The sequence below is a fragment of the Balaenoptera borealis genome (assembly GCF_965194805.1).
Source record: "Balaenoptera borealis genome assembly, chromosome: 16".
Classification (NCBI taxonomy): domain Eukaryota; kingdom Metazoa; phylum Chordata; class Mammalia; order Artiodactyla; family Balaenopteridae; genus Balaenoptera; species Balaenoptera borealis.
The window spans coordinates 87,020,331-87,046,855 of NC_138872.1; the positions used below are offsets into that span (position 1 = coordinate 87,020,331).

Consider the following 26,525-nt stretch of genomic DNA (forward strand, 5'->3'; position numbering starts at 1 on the left):
TATTCTTTCTACATATATAACTTTATATGTATATAAAGAAATAAAAGTTAGAAAATATCTTCAGGGAGCAACTCCAGGTGGCTAAAAAGAAGAAGATAGCCAGAATGGCAAAAAATGGTGATAATGAAAAAATGGCTGCTCTGGAGGCCAAAATCTGTCATCAAATCGAGTATTCTTTTGGTGACTTCAATTTGCCACGCGACAAATTTTTAAAGGAACAGATCAAACTGGATGAAGGCGGGGTACCTTTGGAGATAATGATAAAATTTAATAGGTTAAACCGTCTAACAACAGACTTTAATGTAATAGTAGAAGCATTGAGCAAATCAAAGGCGGAACTCATGGAAATAAGTGAAGATAAAACTAAAATTAGAAGATCTCCAAGCAAACCCCTCCCTGAAGTGACTGATGAGTATAAAAATGATGTAAAAAACAGATCTGTTTATATTAAAGGCTTCCCAATTGATGCAACCCTTGATGACATAAAAGAATGGTTGGAAGATAAAGGTCAGGTACTAAATATTCAGATGAGAAGAACATTGCACAAAGCATTTAAGGGATCAATATTTGCTGTATTTGATACCATTGAATCTGCTAAGAAGTTTGTCGAGACCCCTGGCCAGAAGTACAAAGACACAGACCTGCTAATACTTTTCAAGGAAGATTACTTTGCAAAAAAAATGAAGAAAGAAAGCAAAATAAAATCGAAGCTAAATTACGAGCTAAACAAGAGCAAGAAGAAAAACAAAAGTTAGCAGAAAATGCTGAAATGAAATCTCTAGAAGAAAAGATTGGCTGCTTGCTGAAATTCTCGGGGGACTTAGATGATCAGACGTGTAGAGAAGATTTGCATATCCTTTTCTCAAATCATGGTGAAATAAAATGGATAGACTTTGTCACAGGAGCCAAAGAGGGAATAATTCTGTTTAAAGAAAAAGCTAAGGAAGCACTAGATAAAGCAAAAGACGCAAATAATGGTAACCTACAATTAAGGAACAAAGAGGTCACCTGGGAAGTACTAGAAGGAGATGTGGAAAAAGAAGCATTGAAAAAAATAATAGAAGATCAACAAGAATCCCTAAACAAATGGAAGTCAAAAGGTCGCAGATTTAAAGGAAAAGGAAAGGGAAATAAAGCTACCCAGATTGGGTCTGCTAAAGGAAAAGTACAGTTTCAGGGCAAGAAAACTAAATTTGATAGTGATGATGAACATGATGAAAATGGTGCATCTAGACCAGTAAAAAGAGCAAGAGAAGAAACAGACAAGAAGAACCTGCATCAAAACAACAGAAAACAGAAAATGGTGCTGGAGACCAGTAATTTAGTAAACATTTTTTATTCATTTTAATTAGATTTTAAGCTGCTTTTGTCTTTGGAGGCTTTTAAAAAGAAAACCGAATTAGGTCCACTTCAATGTCCACCTGTAAGAAAGGAAAATTTTGTTGTTGTTTAACTTGTCTTTTTTTGTTGTTGTTATTGTTATCAAAATGAGTATTTTTTTATGTATAATTCTGTTTGTGTTCTTTCAGATTATTCAAATATCAAAAGAAACATTCTTCCACTAAATTGCCTTTGTAATATGAGAATGTATTAGTACAAAGTAATAAAATGTATACTGCATAAAAATAAAAAAAGAAAAAAAAATATCTTCAGGAAAAACTGGAAACTTATTAAAAGTGCTGTAACATATTTTGAAAAAACAAACCAGAACTTCTAGAATTGAAAAATACAAAAACCAAAAGTAAAAACTTGGTAGTTTGTACCCCATAAAAGAGAGTATTAATAAAGTAGAAGAAATATTGGAAGAAAGTATCAAGAATGTAGAACAGAGAGACAAAAACAGGGAAAAGATAAAAGGTAGGTTGAGAGGTATTGAGGATGAAGTGAGAAGGTCTAGTATACATTTAAGCAGGACTTACAGAAGGAAGACCAGGGCAGGGGCAGTACTGGAACAGGTAACAGCTGACAGAGTGTATCAAATCACAGGGTCAAGAATCCCAGTGAATCCCAAGCAAGATTAGTTATTTAAAAAGGCTATAACTAGATAAATCATAACGAAACTGCAGAAAACCAAAGACAGAGGAAAATCTTAAAAGTAGCTACAGAAAAAGGTAGAGATGAACTTTCAGTGAGTGACGGTATGACAGCTTTCTTCCCCAAAGCTGCAACAGAAGCCAGAAAGAGTAAACGATACTTTGAGGTGGTGCCTGTGAGAGAATGTAACTCCTAATCTAGAATTCTGTAAAATTGAGGGCACAAAAGGGACATCTTCAGACAAAGTTGATCATCAGCAAATCCTCCCTAAAGGAATCATAGGGGCTACACTGGAAGCAAGAAGAAAGGGATTCCAGGTGGAGGGTTTGAAACATAAGAAAGAATGGAGACTAATTTGCCTGGTATTTTTTCTTTTGTTGGTCATGCTTTTGGTGTCAGATCCAAGATCAGGAAGCTTTACCCCTGTGTTTCCTTCTTATATTTAGGTTGTTCGACTACATTGTGGTTGTCTATCCATTCTGGGTGAATGTTTGTATATGGAGTGAGGTAGGGGTCCAGTCTCCTTGTCTTGCACATGGACATCCGCTGTTCCAGCACCAGTTTTCGAACATCTGTTCTTTCCCCATCAAGCGGTCTTGGCACCCTTGACGAAAATCAATTGGTCATACATGTCTGGGTTCATTTCTGGATTCTCAGTTCTGTTCCATTGGTCTATGTATCTGTCCTTATGCCAGTAACACACTATTTTGATTACTGTAGTTTTGTAGTAAGTTTTGAAATCCGGAAGTGTGAGTCCTTCAGCTTTGTTTTATTTTTCTCATTGTGGTTTTGGTTTGCATTCCCGTGAGGATGCATGATGTCACACCACTTTGGAAGAAGAATAAAGTGGGAGAGACTTGCTCTTCATGGAGGTCAGCAAACTACTGCCTGAAGGCGAACTTTCTTTTGGCTTATTTTTGTTTGAACCCCTAGTTTAAAAAAAAATTTTTTTTTTACATTTGAAGAAGAAGAATATGCAGTAAAGATGACTGTATGTGGTCCCCATAACCTAAAACATTTACCATCTGGATCTTTACAGAAAAAGTTTGCTATCCCCTTCTCTAATAGATACTGAGATTTATTTTTTAAAACAATTTAATAACCAATATAGTGGAGGTATTGGAACAGAATAAGGTGAGCAAATTGGTGGAACCACATAGAGAACAGTGAAAATGGATCCCTATACACACAGCCGATTTCAAATGGCTTAGAGACCTAAATATGAAAAGCGAAACTACGTATCTTTTAGGAGGTGATATAGAAGCATCTTCATGATCTTGGGGGTGGGGAAGAGTCGAAGTCATTAAAACTGCAAATGCAGAAGGAAAAGATTAATACTTTGACTACCATCAAATTAAGAACTTCTGTTCATCCAGAGAACATGTTCACCATCTATAACCTGCAAAGGAAACGTGTCCAGAATGTTTAAAGAACCTCCATAAACCTGCAAGAAATAGGCAATTCAATAGAAAAATGGATTCAAGGCTTGAAAGGCATTTCTGAGAAGAGGAAATAATATTATACGCTCACCAGATTTCAGAAACTAAGACATTTGACAGTTCCAGGAATTGGCAAGGATGTGGAGTAACAGGAATTCTCATATTGAATACATCCTGGTGCTGGGGCAGGTGGGGAGGGTGGTATAGATTGGGGCCCTCAATTTAGAAAACAGATTGGTATTGTTCACTAAAGCGTAAGATATGTATTCCTTGTGGCTGAATAGTCCCACTCCTAGGAACACATAAAGGCAGGTATGCAAATGTTCATAGCAGCATTATTCATAATTGGAAACAATCCAAATGTCCCTCAAGAGTAAGATGGTAAATACACTGTTTTTTATTCCTGAGTACTGCAGAGAACGTGGGCAAAGGACAGCTCCCCTCAACAGACGTGTGGCATTGAACTAAAGAAGGCAGACACGGAAGAATACCCATTGCGCGCGTGCACTTTCATTCCATGAAACGTACATACACACAGCATGATTACCTTAAAAATGCAGCCACAGTGCTGAGGAACATGTGCTTATGGGACAAAACTACAAGGGAGAAATGACAGGTTAAGAAACAGTATCACCAGCATCAGCACAGGAGTCAGAGAGCATATCACGAGGGCATTTCTGGGGTGCTGGTAATGGTCCGCTCCTGACCCTGGTGGGTGGGTTGCTGTTTTATCAGTTCGATTGTGCATTTTTCTTTTATGCACTTTTCTTATATGATGCCATAATTTATAATAATAATGATAAGAATTTGAAAGGGAAAATATAATTAGATGAATATGCAGAAATTATTTGTGAACAGTGTTGATTGTATTGCTTATAAAAGCAAAAGCAGAAAGGAAATGATCTAAATACCGTCCAGTAGGGGTTGGCTGACTAAATTAGAATACTAATACGTGACAGAATGCTATACAGCTATTAGAAAACCTAGAAGAGAACTGTGTGTTGGCATAGAAAGAAGTCCCTGAAAAATCAAGTGGGAAAAGCAGATTAAAAATCAGTTATATATATAGGAGAGTCCTGTCTCTGTTTAGAAAGTGAAAAAAAAGTGTGTGTGTGTGTGTGTTGTATATATATATATATATATACACACACATACAACACACACACACACACAAATGCATAGAAAATCAAAAGCTGGAGAAAACATATCCACTGAACCATCTCAGTTGTTATCTTCCTTTTTTATTTTATATATGTTTAAAATTACAAAAACATGTATTTTAAAAATTACCTAAAAATTTTAATTGTGATAGAAATATGTATTATTTTTGTAATCAGAAAAGGCCATGGAAACATTTTTAATTGAATTATAAAAATTAATGTCTGCAGAAAACAATTTTATAAATCTTATCGTTTCTGAAAGAAATCTTAGGGTTTAAATAATTCTGGTTAGCTATAATGTACTATTAATCTGAAAGTTTCAAAGGATGGTGGCGTCAACCTCCTTCCCACCTCCTTTTACCAGATTTCAACAAATTTAGTCAACCTCAGCAAGTGCTCAGTGAGCTGGAGGAATGGGAAGAGCCCCGGCCTCACTCACCACTTTTGCTCCATATTTTTGGAGCTTCAGCTCCGTGATCAAAGAGGGCAGCGGTGCCTTCCTTAGCACCGGGCACCATGCCTGGGGTGCAGCGTTTGTTTAATTATCCAGGTCACAGATGCGGAGTTTCTCCTGTGCTCCCTGCAGCCGTGGGCTGCAGAAGGAGTACCTCGCCCCTTCCCCTCACCCAGAGCCGGGGTCCAGGCACCTGCAGAGGGCACCTGCCTCACGCAGAGGGTGGAGAAACCCATGTGAGCGGGAATCATCGGTCGGCGTGGTGGAGGAAACCAGACCTTAACTTGGGTGGGGTTCTGTTGAAAGATGGAATTCTCAAAGGAAGCTGGGAGGGAGGAGGGCGTTGATGGTCGATAAAATCCGTAAGTAGTAATCAGACTTTGAAACACTTAGTTAACTTGTGAAAGAAGCACCTAGAAAAATCAAGGGTTGCTCTATTCTGGCTGCCCTTAAAGAAGCTTTTCTGAGAATTTCTCATTTAAGCCAACTGAAACAGTTGATTTATTAACTAGTTAGGCCTTTTTTCTTTTTTTTTAATTTTGGTAAAATATGCCTTTTTCTTTTTTATGTCTCTTGTCACTAAACCTTTCTAGCAGACCGGTGTTAACAGTTGAGCAGATGTATCCCAGTGAGTCTTGGGGAAGTTCAGGTTAAGGTGCTGCAGCTTAGTCTGTGTGTGTGAGCATTTCCTCCAAGGCACTGATTCCCTGTGGATGTGACTGCAGCTGTGGCTTACTGCTCAATACAGAGGTGAGAAGACGGGAAGCGTTCCTCATCTTCTGAAACTGGAAGGCATCTTTGCTAGGATCACCAGGAACCCCTCCAAAGTTTTTATTAATATTCTCTGCTTGTAAGTAATTTCAAGGTGTCGAAGTACCTCAGAGTTGTTATTTAGGAGCCTTTCAGATCTGAGTGGGCGGATTCCACAGCAGTAGTATTTGCCCCACGGTGTCTGAGTCTGCTCGGGCTACCATAACAAAATAGGGCAGGCTTGGTGGTGTAAACGACAAACATTTATTTCTCACAGTCCTGGAGGCTGGGAGTCCAAGACCAAGGTGCCAGCAGATTTGGTTCTTGGTAAGGGCCCTGCTCCTGGCTTGCAAACGGCCGTCTTCTCTGCTCACGTGGCCTCTTCTTTGTGCCCTTGGAGAGAGAGAGCTCTGGTCTCTCTTCCTCTTCTTACAAGGACACTAATTCCATCGTGGGGACTCTACCTTGTGACTTCATCTAAACCCAGTTACTCCCAAAGGCCCCACCTCCCAATACCATCGCTTTGGGGGTTAGGGCTTCAACACAAGAATTTGGGGATCGGGGGGACAAACATTCAGTTTGCAGCCGTGTCCCTTCCCTTGCTCCCTCTTCCTCACTACCTTTCCCAAAGGCAACTAATTCACCAGCCTCTTTTTCCCTCCACTCACTCCAGTCCTCTGTGTTTACTTCTATAAGAAGACAAGTTTTATTACGTGTTCAGCTACATTACCAGATCTGTGTCATCATTTTCATATGCTGGAATAAGAATGCATTATAATTAAAATGGGATTTCCCTCATTTCCTGCCAAGAGTTTTAAACCCAGAGAATTAGATTGCATTAAATTTTTTATTTTAAAAGAGACCCCAACCCCATGAGTTTTGAGAAAATCAGAATGCAGTGAGAGAAAAGTAGGGACCAGGGTTTGAGTTTGCCCGGTTTAGAATGCTGATGTAGAAATAGTAAGGTAGCTCTGAGACGCATTCAGCCCTGATGAGCCACAAGACAAGGAAGCTCTGCTTTTTGGCTTCTTCCTCTGCCATTTCAAGTCTGGTATAATGTTAGCAAAACTCGTTACAGGAATCTCTGGGCAGTAAATGGGTTTTATTCCTTGAAACACAAGTTAATTTTTATTCACGATCTGGCAGCTGCTCCTTCCATGACAGTGTTTCATTGTAAAGTTCTTAAAGACCAAACTAATGGTGGGAATGAGATGCTTTGGTGACGTGGACACACGACATTGGAATAAGCGGTTGGAACTTGTTTTAATAACGCTTTGATCTCCCCCCTTAAGCGATGTTTGATATAAAAGGAATGCCGTTTGGCTGTGGTCTGTTGCACTGGGCCTTCTGCATCATTCTGGGGCATTTTAGCAAATCCTCCAGAGCTTTTTTCTGAGTTTGTATTTCTCAAGCAGTATAATGGGACAAGCCCGGCTGTCTCACCAACACAGTTCATGTTTCAGACCAAAGGTGACTGTCCCTGGAGGCCGGGCATCACTCCTTGCTCCGCTGCGCCAACGGGGCAGTGACTTCTGCGGTGAGCAGTGCAGCCCCCAGGTCCCCTCTTCTGCTTAATCCAGGCTCTGCTGTCAGCTTGCTGATCATCGGCTGCCTGTTCTTGCATCTCTCTCCTTTTCACTCTCTCTTTCACAGTTCTCACATTTCAAATGTTTTATCCTTCAGCTTCTCTTCCAGGATACCTTTCTCCACCCAGCTTTTGTCCACGGGGATGCGTTCCTCCTCTTTGCTGGTGTCGTGGCAACTGCAGAATTGCAGAAGTCTGCTCTAGCCAGAAAAAGACTGGCGGCCCGCCAGCGCGGCCCCAGGTGTTGTCTTGGGGAAGGATTGGGGGTGGCTGAGAGAGGGAAGGGGGCAGCGGGTGAGCAGGAGCGAGCCACAGAGTGGAAGCCAGGAGTCCTGGCCTGTCCTTCTCTGACACTAGCTTTAATCACTCACGCTCCTCAGAGCCCTCCTTTCCTTCTTCTCACTGTCTCACGGGTGTGCTGCCTGCCAAGACAGTGTCTGCGGAAGTGCTCTGAAAGCACAGGCACCAGCTAGAGGAAAGTTACAAGGCTGCCGTCCAGATGATACCTTCAGTATCCTTCAGCGGTCCTCATGTATTCACGGAGCTGGCAAAGAACTTTGGCCACAGTTCTGTTTGAGACACTGGGCAGAGTGGTCCTCCTGAGCTCTGGTGACTAAGACAGAGGGATTGTGAATCAAGGCTCTATTTTCAGATATTTTTTCTTCCTCTCTGTTATTCTTTACCTGTTCTTTATCTTCCAGAACTTCTTACTTAAATCCCAATCTCCCAAGACTGTTCAGGATGGCTCTATCTCATTCCAGTCAATGTATATGGTGATATTTAGCCCCAAAGAAGGTTTTAAAACACAGAAAAAGCAGTGTAGTAACTCCAGAAAATGGACAACTCAATCAAGCCTATTAAAATAAAATCTTAACACCCAAGAAACTAGTTGCAGTGGTTGCCTATAGAGAGGAGAGCTGGGTAGCTGGGAGACAGACTTACTGCTCCAGTGTCCCACTTCCCGCCGTCCCTTTTTTTCTTTTTTAACTTTTAATTTTGTGCTGTGTTGTATTACCTATTCAAAAATTTCCTGGTTTCAAAACTTACTACAAAGCTATAGTAATCAAAATAGTATGATATTTGCATAGAGACAGACATTTTGACCAATGGAATACTATAGAGAACCCAGAAATAATCCCTTGCATATATGTTCAAATGATTTTTTGACAAGGGTGCCAAGACCATTCCATGGGGAAAGGACAGTCTTTTCAACAAAAGGTGCTGGTGCTGGAAAAAAATGGAACTTCCCATGAATGAAGCTGGACCCTCGCCTAATACCATATACAAAAATGAACTCAAAATGGATTATAGACCTAAATATAAGACTGAACACTATAAAACTCACAGAAGAAAACATGGGGCAAAACTTCATGACACAGGATTTGGCAATCATTTCTTGAATATGATGCCAAAGGCACAGGCAACAAAATGAAAAATAGACAAATTGGATTCTACAAGAAAATTATAAGATTTTGTGCATTAAAAGACACTATCAGCAGAGTAAAAAGGCAACCCACAGAATGGGAGGAAATATTTGCAAATCATGTATGTGATAAGAGATTAATATCTAGACCATATAGAGAATTCTCCAAACTCAACAAAAAAATAAACTGACTCAAAAATGGACAAAGGACTTGAACAGACACTGCCAAAGAAGATATACAAATGGCCAGTGAAGATATGAAAAGATGCTCAACATCACTGATTAATAGAGAAATACAAATCTTCCACCTCATACCCATTAGGATGGCTACAGTTTTTTAAAAAATAAGTGTTGGTGAAGATGTAGAGAAATTGGAACCCTTGTGCACTGTTGTGGGATTATAAAAAGGTGTGGCCACTGTGGGAAACAGAATGACAACTCATCAAAGAATTAAAAATAAGATTACTATATGATCCAGCAATTCAACTGGGTATACTCAAAAGAATTGAAAGCAGGGTCTTGAGATATTTGTACACCCATGTTCATAGCCGCATTATTCACAATAGCTAAAGCATGAAAGCAACCCAAGTATCCATCAGTGGATAAATGGATAAGCAAAGTGTGTTGTATATACATACAGTGGAATATTATTCAGCCTCGAAAAGGAAGTCCTGTCACGTACTGCAGTGCGTGAATCTTGAGGATCTTAATGCTAAGTAAAATAAGCCATTCTACAAAAAGAGAAATACTATATGATTCAAGTCATATGAGATACTTAGAATATTCAAAATCATAGGCACAGAAAGTAAAATGGTGATTGCCAGGGGCTAGGAGCAGGGGAGAATGAGAAGGTTTTGTTTTGTTTTGTTTTTTAAACTGATGTGAGTGTGATAGGGGTTCTTTTTTTTTAAATTTTTTTAATTTTTATTTTTGGCCGTGTTGGGTTTTCGTTTCTGTGCAAGGGCTTTCTCTTGTTGCGGCAAGCGGGGGCCACTCTTCATCGCGGTGCGCGGGCCTCTCACTATCGCGGCCTCTCTTGTTTCGGAGCACAGGCTTCAGACGCGCAGGCTCAGTAGTTGTGGCTTTCGGGCCTAGTTGCTCCGCGGCATGTGGGATCTTCCCAGACCAGGGCTCGAACCCATGTCCCCTGCATTGGCAGGCAGATTCTCAACCACTGCGCCACTAGGGAAGCCTGAGAAGTTATTTTTTAGTGGTTACAGAGTTTCTGCTTTACAAGATTAAAAGAGCTGTGGAGAATAGTGGCAATGCTTGCATGACATTATGAATATATTTAACACCACTGAACTATTAAGCAATCGTATACAAAAGACAAAAAGAGAGGGGGAAAAAAAACCAGGAACAACGAAGGTAACAAGTAGAAAACGGTAACAAATGTGACAGATGTTAATCCAGCTATATCAATAATCCCAAAATACTGGAGATTAAACAACACACTGCTGGCACTTCCCTGATGGCCCAGTGGTTAAGAATCTGCCTGCCAATGCAGGGGACACAGATTCAGTCCCTGGTCTGGGAAGATCCCACATGCTGCGGAGCAACTAAGCCCGTGCACCACGAGTACTGAGCCTGCGCTCTAGAGCCCGCGAGCCACAACTACTGAGCCCGCATGCCATAACTACTGAAGCCCACGCACCTAGAGCCCATGCTCCACAACAAGAAAAGCCACTGCAATGAGAAGCCCGCGCACCGCAACAAAGAGTAGCCCCCGCTCATTGCAACTAGAGAAAGCCCACGCACAGCAATGAAGACCCAATGCAGCCAAAAATAAATAAATAAATTTTTTAAAATAAATAAATAAACAACACACTTCTAAATAACACGTGGATAAAAGAAGAAATCTCAGGAGAAATTTTCAAATTATTTTGAACTAAGTAAAAATGAAAACAAGACATCAAAATTTGTGGGGTGCAGCAAAAGCAGTGCTTAGAGGGAAATTTGTAGCATTGAATGCTTATAGTAGAAAAGAAGAAAGATCTAAAATCAATTATCTAAGTTTTCACCTTAGAAAATTAGAAAAAGAAGAGCAAATTAAGTCCAAAGTGAACAGAAGAAAGATTTAAAGCAAAGAATTAAATCGATGAAATCGCAAACAGGAAATCAGTAGAGAAAATCAACAAAACCGAAAGTTGTTTTTTGAAAAGATCGATAAAATCGATCATCCTCTAATCAAGCCATCTAAGAAAAAAAGAAAACATATAAGTTACTGATACCAGAAATCAGAGAGGACATCATTACAGATCCCATGGTAATTGAAACGATATTAAAGGAATATTATGAACAACTCTGTGCCCATAAATTTGATAACCTAATGAAGTGAACCAATTCCTTGGAAGTCACAATCAGCCAGAACTCACACAAGAAGAAATAGATGCTCTGAATAGGCCTTTATCTATAAAAGAAATTGAATCAATAATTAATTACCTTCCTAAACCAAAAGCACCAGGCCCAGGTGGGTCCACTGGTGAATTCTACCAAATATTTAAAGAAGTTATACCAATTCTCTGCAGTCTCTTTCAGAGGATAGAAGCAGAGGGAATAGTTCCTAACTCATTCTATGAAGCTAGTGCTACCCTAATACCAAAATCAGACAAAGACATTCCCAGAAAAGAGAACTGGAGAAGAGTCTCTCTCATGAACATGATGCAAAATTCTCAACAATGTTAGCAAATCAAATTCAAAAATGTATAAAAAGAATTATACACTATGACCAAGTGGGCTTTATACCAGGTACGTAAGACTGGTTCCACATTCAAAAATCGGTGTGATTCATCACACCAACAGAGTTAAAAAGAAAAATCACATGATTATATCAATAGATACAGAAAACTCATGTGACAAAATTCAGCACCCATTCGGGATAAAAACTCTCAAACTAGGAATAGTGGGGAACTTTCTCAACTCAATAAAGATGATCTACAAAAAACCTACAGCTAATAATGTCATGCTTACTGGTGAGAAACTCAAAGCTTTCCCATTAAGATCATGTACAAGGCAACAGTGGCCCCTCTCACCACTTCTTTTCTACATCATATTGGAAATCCATGCTAACGCAGTAAGGCAAGAAAAGGAAATGAAAGGTATACAGATTGAGAAGGAGGACATAAAACTGTTTGCAGAAAACGTGATCATCTATATAGAAAATCCAAAAGAATTGACAGAGAACTCGCAGAACTAATAAACAGTGATGCATGGTTGCAGGATGCAAGGTTAATTTCCAAAATTCAGTTGTTTTCCTATATACCAATAATGAACAAGTGGAATTTTAAATTTAAAATACAATATCATGTACATTAGTGCCCCCCAACCAAATGAAGTACTTGGGCATAAACCTAATAACAAAATATGTACAAGGTCTACATGATGAAAGCTACAAAACTCAGATGAACAAAATCAAAGAACTAAATGGAGAGATATTCCATGTTTCATGGATAGGAAGACTTGATATTGTCAAGATGTCACTTCTTCCCAACATCTATAGATTCAATGTAATCCCAATCAAAATCCCAGTACATTATTTCATAGATATCGACAAACTGATTCTCATGTTTATGTGGAGAGGCAGAGACTCAGAATAGCCAATACAATATTGAAGGAGAAGAACAAATTTGGAAGAGTGATGCTACCTAACTTTAAGGTATGTCCTGGAACCAATTCCTGCAGATACCAGGAGACGAATACATACAGTGACAGAAGCAGAACAGTGGTTGCCTGGAGACAGGAAAGGACTGCAGGAGAGAGGAAGGGGCATGTGGGAACTTTTGAGGGTGATGGATTCCTGTTCATTACCTTGAATGTAGTGATGATCCCCCAGGTGTATGCATATGTCAGAAGTTATTAAACTGTACACTTTGAATGTGTGTAGTTCCGTGTATGTCAGTTATACCTCAGTAATGCTCTTTTTTAAAAAAATAATTTTCTTAATTCACTGGGTCAGGTTTTAAATGGATTCTTTTCCTGGTGCCATATGAAAATAACTCATTGAACGGCAGCTTCTTTGAATGTCATTGTCTTTTTTTTTTTTAACATGTACTCAGTTCTCCAATACCTGGGATGTGACTTGATGATGGGGAGAGGAAGGAAAAGACTGCCTTTCTTAAAGAGTTCCCAGAACAAAGCAATCTGGGTGCTACCCTAAATCCCAACTGATAATACTTTGTAATGTGTAGCCTATGTGCCATAATACTTTCCAAAATCTGAAATTTCTTTTTTTTAATTTATTTTATTGAAGTATAGTTGATTTACAATGTTGTGTTAATTTCTGCTGTACAGCAAAGTGATTCAGTTATACATATATATACATTCTTTTTTCATGTTATTATCCATTATGGTTTATCATGGGATATTGAATATAGTTCCCTGTGCTATACAGTAGGACCTTGTTGTTTGTCCATTCTATGTATAATAGTTTGCATCTGCTGATCCCAAACTCCCAATCCACCCCTCCTCCACGCTCCTCCCCCTTGACAACCACAAGTCTGTTCTCTGTCTGTTTTCTTTTTTGTAGATAAGTTCATTTGTGTCACATTTCAGATTCCACATATAAATGATATCGTATGGTATTTGTCTTTCTCTTTCTGACTTCACTTTAGTATGATAATCTCTAGGTCCATCCATGTTGCTGCAAATGGCATCATTTCATTCTTTTTTATGGCTTAGTAGTATTCCATTGTATATATGTACGGCATCTTCCTTATCCATTTATCTGTTGATGGACATTTAGGTTTTTTCCATTTCTTGGCTGTTGTGAATAGTGCTTTATGAACATAGGGGTGCATGTATCTTTTCGAATTATAGTTTTGTCTGGATATATGCCTAGGAGTGGGATTGCTGGATCATATGGCAGCTCTATTTTTAGTTTTCTGAGGACCCTCTATATTGTTTTCCATAGTGGCTTCACCAATTTACATTCCCACCAACAGTGTAGAAGGGTTCCCTTTTCTGCACACCCTCTCCAGCATTTGTTATTTGTAGTCTTTTTAATGATGGCCATTCTGACCAGTGTGAAGTAGTACCTCGTTGTTGTTTTGATTTGCATGTCTCTAATAATTAGCGATATTGAGCATCTTTTCATGTGTCTGTTGGCCATCTGTATGTCTTCTTTGGAGAAACGTCTAAGTCTTCTGCCCATTTTTTGATTGAGTTGTTTGGGTTTTTTTGTTATTGAGTTGTATGAACTGTTTGTATATTTTGGAAATTAAGCCCTTGTTGGTCTCTTCATTTGCAAATATTTTCTTGTAGGTTGTCTTTTTGTTTTGTTTATGGCTTCCTTTGCTGTACAAAAGCTTGTAAGTTTGATTAGATCCTGTTTGTTTTTGCTTTTATTTCTATTGCCTTGGGAGACTGACCTAAGAAAACATTTGTACAATTTATGTCAGAGAATGTTTTGCCTATGCTCTCTTTTAGGAGTTTTATGGTGTCATGTCTTATATTTAAGTCTTTAAGCCATTTTGAGTTTATTTTTGTGTATGGTGTGAGGGTGTGTTCTAAATTTATTGATTTCCATGCAGCTGTACAACTTTCCCAACACCACTTGCTGAAGAGACTGTCTTTTCTCCATTATATATTCTTGCTTCTTTTGTTGAAGATTAATTGACTGTAGGTGTGTGGGTTTACTTCTGGGAGCTCTATTCTGTTCCGTTGATCTATATGTCTGTTTTTGTGCCAGTACCACACTGTTTTGATTACTGTAGCTTTGTAGTATTCTCTAAAGTCTGAGAGGGTTATGCCTCCTGCTTTGTTCTTTTACCTCAGGATTGCTTTGGCAATTCTTGGTCTTTTATGGTTCCATATAAATTTTTGGATTATTTGTTCTACTTTTGTGAAAAGTGTCATGTGTAATTTGATAGGGATTGAATTAAATCTGTAGATTGCTTTGGGTAGCATGGCCATTTTAACAATGTTAATTCTTCCAATCCAGGAGTGTGGGATATCTTTCCATTTCTTTGAATCATCTTCAGTTTCCTTTATTAATGCTTTGTAGTTCTCAGCATATAAGTCACCTCCTTGGTCAGGTTTATTCCTAAGTATTTTATTTTTTGATGTGATTGTAAAAGGGATTGTTTCCTTGCATTCCCATTCTGATATTTCATTGTTAGTGTAAAGAAATGCAACCAATTTCTGTGTGTTAATCTTGTATTCTGCTACCTTGCTGAATTCACTTATCAGTTCTAGTAGCTTTTGTGTGGAGTCTTCAGGGTTTTCTATATATAGTATCATGTCACCTGCATATAATGACAGTTTTACCTCTTCCCTTCCAATTTGGATACCTTTTATTTCTTTTTCTTGTCTGATTACTGTGGCTAGGACTTCCAGGACTGTGTTGAATAGAAGTGATGATAGTGAGTATCCTTGTCATGTTCCAGATTTTAGCAGGAAGGCTTTCATCTTTTCACCATTGAATATTATATTGGCTGTGTGTTTGTCATAAATAGCTTTTATTATGTTGAGATATGTTCCCTCTATACACACTTTGGTAAGAGTTTTTATCAATAATGGATGTTGAGTTTTATCAAATGCTTTTCTACATCTATTGATGATCATGTGGTTTTTGTCTTTTCTTTTGTTGATGTGGTGTGTCACATTGATTGAATCATCCTTGTGACCCTGGGATGAATCCAACTTGGTTGTGGTGTATGATCTTTCTTATATGTTGTTGGATTCAGTTTGCTAATGTTTTCTTGAGAATTTTTGTATCTATATTCATCAAAGATATTGGCCTGTAATTTTCTTTTTTGGTAGTGTCTTTGGTTTTGGTATCAGGGTGATGGTGGCTTCCGAGAATGTCTTTGGGAGTGTTCGCTCCTCTTCAGTCTTTTGAAACAGTTTGAAAAGGATCAATATAAGTTCTTCTTTGTATGTTTGGTAGAATTTGCCTGTGAAGTCACAGGACATCATAGGACTTTTCTGTTTGTAGGGAGTTTTTTTTTTAATTACAGACAAAATCTGAAATTTCTGAATTCCAAAATACATTTATCTAGTCCTAACTAAGGGTTTCAAAGAAAGGGATTGTAATACAAATGAAGTGAAGAAGTAAAAAATTAAAATTTGAAATAAGCCAGCCAAGAGATAACTTTAACTCCTAAAAAGACTGGGAGATACTTGTTCTCATGTGTGTGAGAAACTTACATAAAGAGTATTCATGTCATCATTGTTCATAATAGCAAAACACTGGAAATACCCTAAATGGCTGTTGATAGGCTCAACTAAGTTTTTGTACATGTATTCAATGGAATGCTGTATAGCATTTTTTTTTTAATTTGGACATTTATAATACATGAGTTAACTCAAAATGGATCAAAGAACTAAACCTAAGACCTAGAACTAGAAAACACTTAAAAGAAAACTGGTGGAGAAGCTTCATGACCTTGGACTTGGCAATGATTTCTTGAATAGAACCCTGAAAGCACTGGCAACAAAAGCAAGAATAGACAAATGGAACGACATCAAACTTTAAAACTTTTGTGCATCAAAGGGACACAGTCAACAGAATGAAAAGGCAACCTGTGGAATGGGAGAAAATGTTTGCAAATCATATAGCTGATAAAAGGTTAATATCTAAAATATATATATATATTAAAAACCTCTACGACTCAACAGCAAAAAACAACCCCTATTTTTAAATGAACAAAGGATTTGAATAGATATTTCTGCAAAGATGATAAACAGAAATGGTCAACAACATATGAAAAGATGCTCAACCTCAGTAATCATCAGTGAAATGTAAATCAAAACCACAGTGAGGTATTATCTCTCACACCTGTTAGGATGGCTATGATAAAAACAAAAAAGAAAAAAACAGAAAGTAACAAGTCTTGGTGAGAATATGGAGAAATTGGAACCCTTCTGCAATGTTGCAGGGATTGTAAAATGGTGCAGGTGCTGTGGAAAACAGTATGAAGGTTTCTCCAAAAATTAAAAATAGAACCACAACATGATCCAGCAACACCACTTTTGCACATGTATACCAAAAAATCCAAATCCAAAGTAGATTCTCAAAGAGATAGTTGCATACCCATGTTCATATCAGCATTACTCACAATAGCTAAGCAGTGGAAGCAACACAGGTGTCTTTCGACAAATAAATGGATAAACAAAATGTGGTCCATCCATACAATGGAATATGATTCAGCCTTAAAACAGAAGGAAATCTTGTCACATGCTACAGCATAGATGAACCTTGAAGACACTATGTTAAGTGAAATAAGCCAGTCACAAAAAGGCAAATACTGTATGATTTCACTTACATGAGGTATCTACAGTAGATTCATAGAAACAGAAAGTTAGAATACCAGGGGCTGAGGGAGAGGAATGGGAAGTTGTTGTTGAATGGGTTCAGAGTTTCCGATTTTCAAGACGAAAATATTCTGGAGATCCATTTCACAGCAGTGTGAAGGTACTTAACACTATGAACCACACACTTAAAAATAGTTAAGATGGTAAGTTTTATGTTACGTGTTTTTTACAATTCTTAAAAAAAAAAAGATGTGTGCGGTAATATGCAACAGAGCATACAAGATAGATTGTTGTGAATAAAAACAGGATACAGAACTTCCAACTTGTTGTTACTGATTTTCTTTACCTTTTTAAAAAAAATTTTTTAATCTTTACTGGAGTATAAATGCTTTACAGTGTTGTGTTAGTTTCTGTTGTACAACAAAGTCAGTCAGCCATATGCATACATATGTCCCTGTCTCCCTCCCATCCTCCCTATCCCACCCCTCTAGGAGGTCACAAAGCACTGAGCTGATCTCCCTGTGCTGTGCTGCTGCTTCCCACTATCTGTTTTACATTCGGTAGTGTATATATGTCCATGCCACTCTCACTTCGCCCCAGCTTCGCCCTCCCCCACTGTGTCCTCAAGTCCATTCTCTACGTCTGTGTCTTTACCTTTAATTGAATGTTTGAGCCACAAAATTCAGGAGTTCTCAGCTTTAGAGAGTACCCACTATTCCTGCTCATTCATTCAGTTAACAAAATCTCATATTGGCCTCTGCCATCAATCAGCCTGGTAAAAGTGGTGTTAACCTTTCCTTTAAATTTTAATGAAAGTGATAAATGTCAAGGGTTAAAATTTTGGAAAATTAGTTGGGGTTCCTTGGGATCCGAGTTCCTAGGATTATGCCTCCCTTCCCTTCAAGGAAAGGTCTTCATTTTCCTCATGATGCAGATTATTACTTTTTCACCACACAAAATGTAACAGACCTACCTCAACACTTTGTGCATTCAGCCTGAACAGAAGCATTTAAAATAATTAATTCTTCCTTAAGTCTCCAAGGATTTCATTCTTTAAGAGGACTGGGCCAAAGTAAGTCCAGCTGTAATTAATCTCTGCATTCCCTTCAGGATTCGTTGGCACCTACTGTGAGAAATGAGAGAGGAAACTTTAGGTGCCTCCCTAGAACCCAACTGTGGCTGAAACCTCCAGGGCCATTTATTCAGCTCCTCTCCAGTCCAGAGAAACAAAGACGACTCAACTGCACTCACATGCAGCCCCAGCTCAGAGGACAGGCCGTGGCTTTGACGAAGCTAGCTGATAGGCACTGGATTAGAGATGGTTTTGGTTTCTTTCCCTCAAGTAAGAATATTAGAATTGAAGCCTCAGAAATTGTTTTGAATTCTTTTTAAAGTTATCACTTTCACAAAATATTTGAGTAAGAAGAAATTCTTTAGCATTAGGTGAAATAAAAGTATGAATGTGGATCCCTAAACTATGGTAGAGAAAATCATTCATTTATATGTTAGAAACAAAACCTGCTATCCAGATGCCAACGGAGAGGGGTCTGGATTATGAAATAAAAGTGAGCTCCCCCATGATATTAACAAATAAGCTATTTGTTAGGAGGAATGGTTTGGAGGATTCAAATAGCTGAACAGATAAACTTCATGCAGAATCTCAACTGGAATCTAGTCAGCAAATTCCCAGCAACATGAATGATAAACCAGTGAATAATAAACAGTAATAAGCCAGAGAGGCTACCAGTACAGCAGCCTTCGGGAGACTGGTAGAAAATGTATGCCTTTTAGGGGAGAGCTGTGGACCCGTTCTCCCGTAACATCTTTATAGGGCAGTTCAGTGCATGACCAGGCAGACACAGTTGGTCCTGTCTGCGAGTCCCTAAAGCAGCCCTTCTACAGAGCGGCACCATCTGATTATCCTTACCTGTGCAAGAGGATTTCTGGAAACAGAGTCTGAGTAGATATTTCACTGGCTGACTTTTTGAAGTATTGTTAACAGCCTTCCTCAGATAGCATTTGTGCCCATGTTTACGAGCACAGAATGTCTCCGATTATCATTTTTAATTTAACTTTTTGTTTTGACATCATTTCGAACTTACAGAAAAGTTGCAAGAGGAGTGCTAAGGACTCCAGCCATTGGCTTTCTCTCATTCTCTCCCCGCTGCCTTTCGCATTCTCTATCGCGTATAATGTTTTCTCTGAACGCTTTTTTTTTTTTATCCTTGCCTTCCGTCAAAATTGTAAGACACGGACGGCCTGATATACTTCCAGTCAGATGCCAAAGTGTTTTAATAAATTAACAAGGATAGTGATTTTCTCCCTTTTTCATAAGGACACATTGTAAAGAGGGCTTTGTTTCTAATTTCTAAAAGAGGGTACACTTTTAGTCTAATGTGAAGGAAGATTTTGACAGTGAATAAATGTGAGAAAAATGGGTAAAACGCGGCTAAGCAGGCCTCTCCGGGCAGAATGTGTCCGGGCCTCTCGCGATGCTGCGGTTCCCAGGGAAGAGGGGCCGTTTGCTTTGGGCCCAGACCTCGCTCCAAGGACGTCTCGGCAGAGGGGATGCACTTTGGACTAGAAAGTGGATAGACCAACAGCAAAATTCGCTTCCGCCTTCCTCCTTAGGGGGTTCTGAGAGGCCCAGACTCGCATCTGCGCAGGAAGGAAGGTCAAGCTCAGAGCCTCCAGGGGTCCCGGAGCCATCCTCCTCCACTCACTGTGGCAGCACCAGCCTGGGGATGGCGGCTTATGCAGGAGCCCGTCGTTCTATTTAGGGACGTTAACTTGGTTTCCGTTTAAGTGACATTCAGGGCCTGTTTAACTTCTTGCTGCTATTTTGTTAAATAGCTGTGGTTTAATAAAGATGAAAACAGCCCTATAACAGACTTTATGATTGGAGTTTTACCTGCCCTGAAAATTTTGAGCCCCTGAAGTAGTTCTTAGACCTGAACCAATGTTCACCTACTTAGGAGTCTTTAAATGGAGATGATTAATTCTCAGTATGAGCAAAACAGCATTTTTGAATAAATAACTTGATTTTATGGAAACGTTTTTTATGCAGCTTTTTTAAAGTGTACAATTCAGTGACTTTTAGTAAACTTACCAAGTTGTGCAGCCATCACCATAAACCAGTTTTAGAACGTTTCCATTGTCCCAGTAAGGTCCCTCATGCCCATTTACACTGAACCCCAGTTCCCAGTCCCCAGCAGCCCCACATCCACTTTCTGTCTCGGTAGATTTTCTGGATATTCCCTATAAATGGAGTCATACAATGTATGGCCTTTTGTGCCTGGCTTCTTTCCCTTAGCTTAATGTGTTCAAGGTTCCTTCCTATTGTAGCATGTGTCAGTATTTCATTCATTTTTATCCCTAAATAGTATTCTGTTATGTGGGTAAACATTTCCTTTATCTATTCACCAGTTATGTGATGGGCATTTGGGTTGTTTTCCACTCTTTGGCCAGAAGAAGAATGCTGCTATGAACATTCTTATGCATCATTCTTAAAGGAAATATAAATATATTAATGGTGCTTACGAGAGGGAGGAAAGTTTGCTCTTTTGGGGTGATTTTCACGATAGGTGATATTTTTTCCCTGTCTTTCCTTCTTACCCAACATTGCATGAGAATTTAGGGTCCCTTAACGATGGTGAGTTGGTGGTCGTTCTGGTGAAAGGAAAGGGCGAGCCTGTCTCTCCAGAGAAACTCTATGGAGCGCCATGAGTCAGCAGTGGTGGCCCCGAGAGGGACGTTCCCCCCTTTCTCTCGTTATTGCTCATTTCGGCCTTGGCTGAAGCTGATCACCGGGAACAGCTCTTTTTGTTTATGAGGTTGGAAGTGGGTCGTATAATCTCTACTTTGGCTTCTCCGTGAATATTCTCTTTTAAAAAGGAACTTGGTCTACTAGTCTTAGTACCGAATGTGATAGAACGTTGTGTCTTCCCTGAGCTTTAAGAAGCAAGATTTTGTGAAATAACCCTACAATTCACCCTTTTATTTACTGAGCTTAAAAAAGTTTTTTGGAAATATCAAGCAAAACTCCCCGTTTGAGAAGGTGGAAAACATGTTGTTTTGAGAAGCAATTTATTGACACCTTTCAAATGTGCCCTTTGTCAGGAGGCCCCCGCTGCTCAGGCTGTGGGTGGCTTACGTCTCATTTGGCTCTGCTCCTGAGCAAATCCCTGATGTTGTTCTAAGGAGGAACCCCAAAAGTAGCCCGGATTGGGGTTTCCACACATTCGTGGCTGCTCCACGGGAGCGCGCCCTCTGGGACGTGGCACTTCGCTCACAAGGGCCAAGGTCGAAGTTCTCTCTGGCCAGCTCTGGTTCTTGAAGGAAGAAAGCCAGCTGGATATTTATTTCACATCCCATTTTCTGCTGCGGAGAAAAGAGACAGGGATTGATCAGGAAGCCTAGTTACTGACAGAGGTTGGTTCTCCAAATTGCCTGGCAAATCAGTTTCACAAAAGTAATGTCTTAAGACTCATCTTGTGTCTTGAACTGCACATCACCTTTATAGGTGATTCTGACAGGCTGATCTTTGTATTGAATTGTCTCATTTGGTGACAAGCTAGAACCTAAATAAAGATCACTTTATTCAGCCTGATTTGTTTTGTAACGTAACCTTTTTTAAGGCAGAGGTTTACTGGTGTGATTTGGGGGGGGGGGGGTTAGTTTTAAGAGTAGTTACTGGAAGTGCTGAATTTTGAAGTACCATAGCATGACCCAGGAATAAATACAACACAGGTACCAGTCAGTGCCTGCTACCAGAATCTTCTTTACGATGCTTCTCATTGGGAAACATACATGTTTTTGTGGCAGCTCTCTCCAGGTATTGCAGATCTTGAAATAATGCTTTTTTGTCTAGATCACTGGTCCATTTAGAGTTGAAAAATGAGTTAGTACACGTCTGCAGAGCTTCATCCCACCCAACGGAGCTGCGTGGTGGCCGAGGTCGAGGGAGCCCAGGTAGCTTTTCCAGACGAGCATGTGCTCAGACAGTTGGCAAGGCCAAAGGAAGAAGCCCTTGGTGGGTTTCCTGTGCTGGACTCCGCGTGTTCTCTGCCAGGTGAAGCAAATAAACGTAGGTGCTGAGTGCACACTGGCCCGTCCGCTGCCATGAAGCCGTTCTGTTCTAAACCTCCCTGGTTCCTGTCACATGTCGCGGGGGCATTTACACTACGCACTACACTACGTGTTCTGGTGGGGTTTTCCTTTTTGGTGGGGGGTGTGTCTTATGAAATCCTGCTTAACTTACGGCCAGCAGCAAACTGGAGGCATGGCTGAGGGTGGAGAGGCAGTGGGCTCGTGGGGTGGCCCCAGGTGCAGAGGGTCGGTGGGCGGGGGTGCCGAGCCCGGGGTCCTGGGCCCCGGACCTGCCCGCCACGGGGGCGGCACAAGGGCCCTTTGTGAGCCGCCGGCCCCGCCCACGGGAGCGTCTGGCGCGGCCCCGCCCCTGGCCTCCCGTCCTCCCCACTGGCCGCAGCTCCGGTTCCCTGAGCAGAGCTTGCCTTTTCCTGCTTCCGAGCGCCAAGCAGCGAGCCTGCGGGTGAGTCAGGCTTTGGCAGACAGAGGGCCGCTTTGAGCCCTTCTCTTCCCCTTTTGTTCGGCCGAGGTGGGGGAGGATGGAGCGGCCGCTGCAGGCGCCCTGACCGGCCCTGGCGCCCTTCCACCGTGGGGGCGGGGCCGTCCGGACGACGTCCCCTCTCGGCCCGCTGCCTGGGCGCCGTCTCCCGGCCTTCGTGGCAGGAATGGGATTCCCATGCTTGTTCCGATCTCTTAACTTAATTCCTGGGAAGTGCCCTCGCGCTTATCTCTGGAGGCTGGCGGGTGGTCTGTGGTCGTGGGTTACAGCCCAGCCCTGCAAGTGGAGGGGTGAGAGCCTGCCTTGGGGTTGAGCAGCCTCTTTGACCTTGAGCAAGTTAGCTTCTAAACTTTGCTTTCTTCCCCTGGGGAGCAGGAATAATCATGCTATGTTTGGATCAAAGAAGATAACGTATGTATGTCGCCAGCGTAGCACAGTACCGGGCACCGAGAGCCTATCATTGGCGTTGTTGTCCAGCAGGGTGCGTGGTTTCGGCTGATCCAGCCCCTTGCGCATCTGTGATTGTCCGTAAATCAAATACCTGTGAGCATTTGTTAGCCAGGCACTGTGCTAGGCCCTTATAACTCCTCCTAGAAATGAAACCTGTGTTCACCTCCTCAACCTCAGAGTCAGAGCTTTGTGGTGTCTGAATCAATATTTTTGCCATGTCTTGATTTCACGGATTTCTCCGCTGCTTTAAATTTTTCTTCAGAGGCTGGGGGCAGAGCTGGTAGTCGTGGTGGGAATGAGGGTAGAGCCCAGCCTTTCTGCAGGCATGTGAGGTGGTCAGGTGATGCCAGGCTCCTGTAAGGGCTCAGCTGGTGGGCAGCTGGACAGCCTGTGTTGTCCTCGAGTTCTGGCATTCTGTTCGTGTGACAGATGGGATGACGTGTACTGGTTGGGAGCTGAATTTTAAGTGGTCATCTAAAGAGCTGGTTGGCACCAACCACTCCCCAGAGTATGAATGCAGGCCTTCTAGTTGCTGTCTATTCACAGTTTTATCACAACTGTGCTGGTGATTTTTTGTTTTCCAGGAGGCCATTCTGGCAACTATTCATGATTTTTTTTTTAAAGCAAATTCAAGTAAACGGGAAAGAAGAACCATTAGTTTCCAGATTGTAAATCAAGTGAAATTTTATTTGGGTTTAGGGTTGAGAGGCTTGTTTTGGAAGCATGTGCGCTATAAAGTGGGAATTGTCTCTATCCTTAGGAATTAAAAGAGATGAGCTAGTCATGATTCTGGAGAATCCCCCAGTCCCTTCCGTTAGCTACAGAAGAGGATGTAGGTCTTTAAACTTTCTCTTTCTGTGTACCCTGAACACCATCAGGTAAAAAAAAAAAATCTCACTGGGTTTTCTCCTTTCCTTTTACTTCTGTGGTATCTCAGTCTGTCACCAGGTCAGCCATCTTACAGCCCTATGTGACAGGAGGTCTGGTCTCAGCCAAGGAACCACTCCCCTTGGAGAGCCCACGCTGCCAGAGAGCCGGCCCCCGCGGTGAAGCCCCCGAGCTGGGGCTTGAACTTCGCATGAACTTTTGTGCAGGTCGTCGTCTTTTTCCTTCCATAAGTATAACTCGAGAAGGATTCCCACGGCTGAGATCCAGGTGATGTAGGAAACCAGAATGGGTTTTGTGAGGTCTGTGGTGCATTTTGACTCCGTTTAAATTTTATTGCTTTGGGTTGAAAATAACAAGTCGTCCCAAGATGAGACAGGGACCGTGAGGACTGACCAGGCTGACCTTGTCGAGACTGTGGAAAGGATAGAATGAGCTGGAGTGAGAACAGTTCGCCCAGAAGATGCTCCCTCCCTACCACACCCCGCCTCGCCCCCCCCCCCAAAAAAAAATGTTGTGAGGAGAGACCCCTTCCTACCAGGGATTTGACAGCTGCTCTGCTTTGATTCTTCTGGGGAAGCAAGTGCTCTGTTGCCAGGGCGGGCCCCTCCAGCAAAGTCGACGTCCCTGGAGGAAAGATTAGCATTTGGAGCATTTGGTAGCTAAACTTAGCTCCCTGGATAAGCTGCCAGTAGAAGGAAGTGAAGATGGATTTGGGAGGAGGGGGTTGGGAAGATTTAAAGGGACAGCAACAGGTTTTAAAAGATGGTTCTGGGACACTTGTGGGCTGTGTGTGCTTGGATGGACCCTCCCAGGCTCCCATGTGGCGTCTGTGAGTGTGGCCACCGACCTGCCATCGTGTCAGAGGTGTGTCTTTGGAGCAAAGAATAAACGGTGCCCAGAAGTAAGGAAAACCATAGTGTGGACTTCCGGGTGGAAAGGCATTTTTAGCTCTTAAGTGCTTCGTGTTGTGTGTGGGAAAGACCAGTAGGATTGATTACTTAGATTTGTCAGCGAGCAGTGATTAGCCCCACTGGGGTGCTGATGAAGCGCTTGCGTTGACTCAGGGATGTGTAGGGAATGAGACGTGTGGGCTTCACAAAAGGCAGCGCTACCCAGAAGTAAGCCTGAATCATGTGTTTGGGTAAAAGCGACCCCTCTCCTACTTGGAAGTCCTGAATAATTCATAATTTACTGTCGTTTTAGTCATCTCTCAAGTTTTCTACTTCTTCCCCAAGGCAAAAACACGGACAATAGGAAAGAGCAGAGCGGAGGCCGACTCTCCTAAAACACACAGACCCCATCACATGGTGCTTTTTTCTTTTCTCAGCCATGTACCCCACTTAGATATTGCTAACAGAGGCCTTTCTTTTTGACTTTTAGTTCCTCAGCCTTGAAATACCAGGTGTTTTTCTATTTTAATGCTTTAAATATTGAGTATCTGTGTTGTTTTATGTGTTTATAGTCATATGACAAGGCCACTGGTGGCAGTCTGGTGGCAGGAGATCAGGTGGTAGAAAGAAAGTAGCCCCAATCGTGGGACTTGGGAAAAAGTGGTGGAATGATTATATTTAATGAGATCTGCATACTTTTCAGAAAAACCACTTGGAGGGAGTGGCCAGACCTCAAGGGTTGTTTTGTAATGCCCTTCACTGTGTTTCCTTCTCTCTTGCTCTTTTTAAAAATTGTAAAATATATAAATGTTTTTCATATCCTGTACAGAAGAGAGTTTGAAAACATATACGCACAGTTTAAAAAATAAGCCAATCACGTCTGTACCTTCCCCTCAGATTAAGAATATCAGCGGTAACTTATAAACCCCGTGGACCCCACCGTAACCACCGTTCTGATGGTATTTTTACCGCCTGTGTATCCCTAAACAGGACCAAGGAACCATATGACTTCCCATTGGCCAGGTTACTTAAACACTGTTTCAGTTTTCTCATCTGTAAAATGGAGGTAACAGTATACCTCCGTCCAGTAGTGTGGTGAGGATTCATTGAATCAACAAGTGAAGAGCACTCAGAACAGCGTCTGGCACGTAGGAAGTGCTGTAGGTGTCCTAGCGACTGTGACTGTTGTATTATGTTTAGTTCTGCCTGTTTTTAAACTTCATGTGAATAAAGAAGAGTGTAAATCTCTGACTATGACTTGTCTCTCCAGCTCCCCATTTTGTTTTGAGATGCACATGGTGGTGGTCCTCTCATATTCATTCTCCTGTGGTTTTCTGTTCTAAGACGATGCTGCAGTTTATGTGTGCATGGACTCCGCCTGAACCTGGGGTCGTTTCCAGCTTTGGCTTTGGTGATTATGCTGCACCAAAGCTCTTTAGGGCAGTGGTTCTCAAAGTGTGGGCTGGAAGTCCCTGAGACCCTTTCAAAGGCCCCACAAGGTCAAACTGTTTTCATAATAATACTAAGACATTATTTGCCTTTTTAACTTCCATTCTCCCAAGAGTGTAGAACAGGGTTTTCCAGAGGCCACGTGACATGTGACAATATCATC

The 26,525-nt window shown here is 41.1% G+C and overlaps 1 protein-coding gene, 1 long non-coding RNA gene and 1 pseudogene across 4 annotated transcripts in view; 2 read left to right on the forward strand and 1 right to left on the reverse strand.

Moving 5' to 3' along the window:
• The window catches only part of GNA12 (G protein subunit alpha 12), a 120,040-nt gene that overhangs the window by 62,505 nt on the left and 31,010 nt on the right, over positions 1 to 26,525 (forward strand). The gene's annotated exons all lie outside the window — the stretch shown is intronic.
• LOC309614465 (lupus La protein homolog pseudogene) lies at positions 81 to 3,574 on the forward strand (annotated as a pseudogene). Its single transcript has one exon. The product of its transcript is annotated as a lupus La protein homolog pseudogene (transcript).
• Positions 19,080 to 22,487, reverse strand: LOC309614478. The gene is made up of 3 exons (XR_014236193.1): positions 22,359 to 22,487; positions 21,908 to 22,162; positions 19,080 to 21,478 (listed from the first exon to the last, which is right to left on the reverse strand). It is a non-coding gene; the product is annotated as an uncharacterized lncRNA (long non-coding RNA).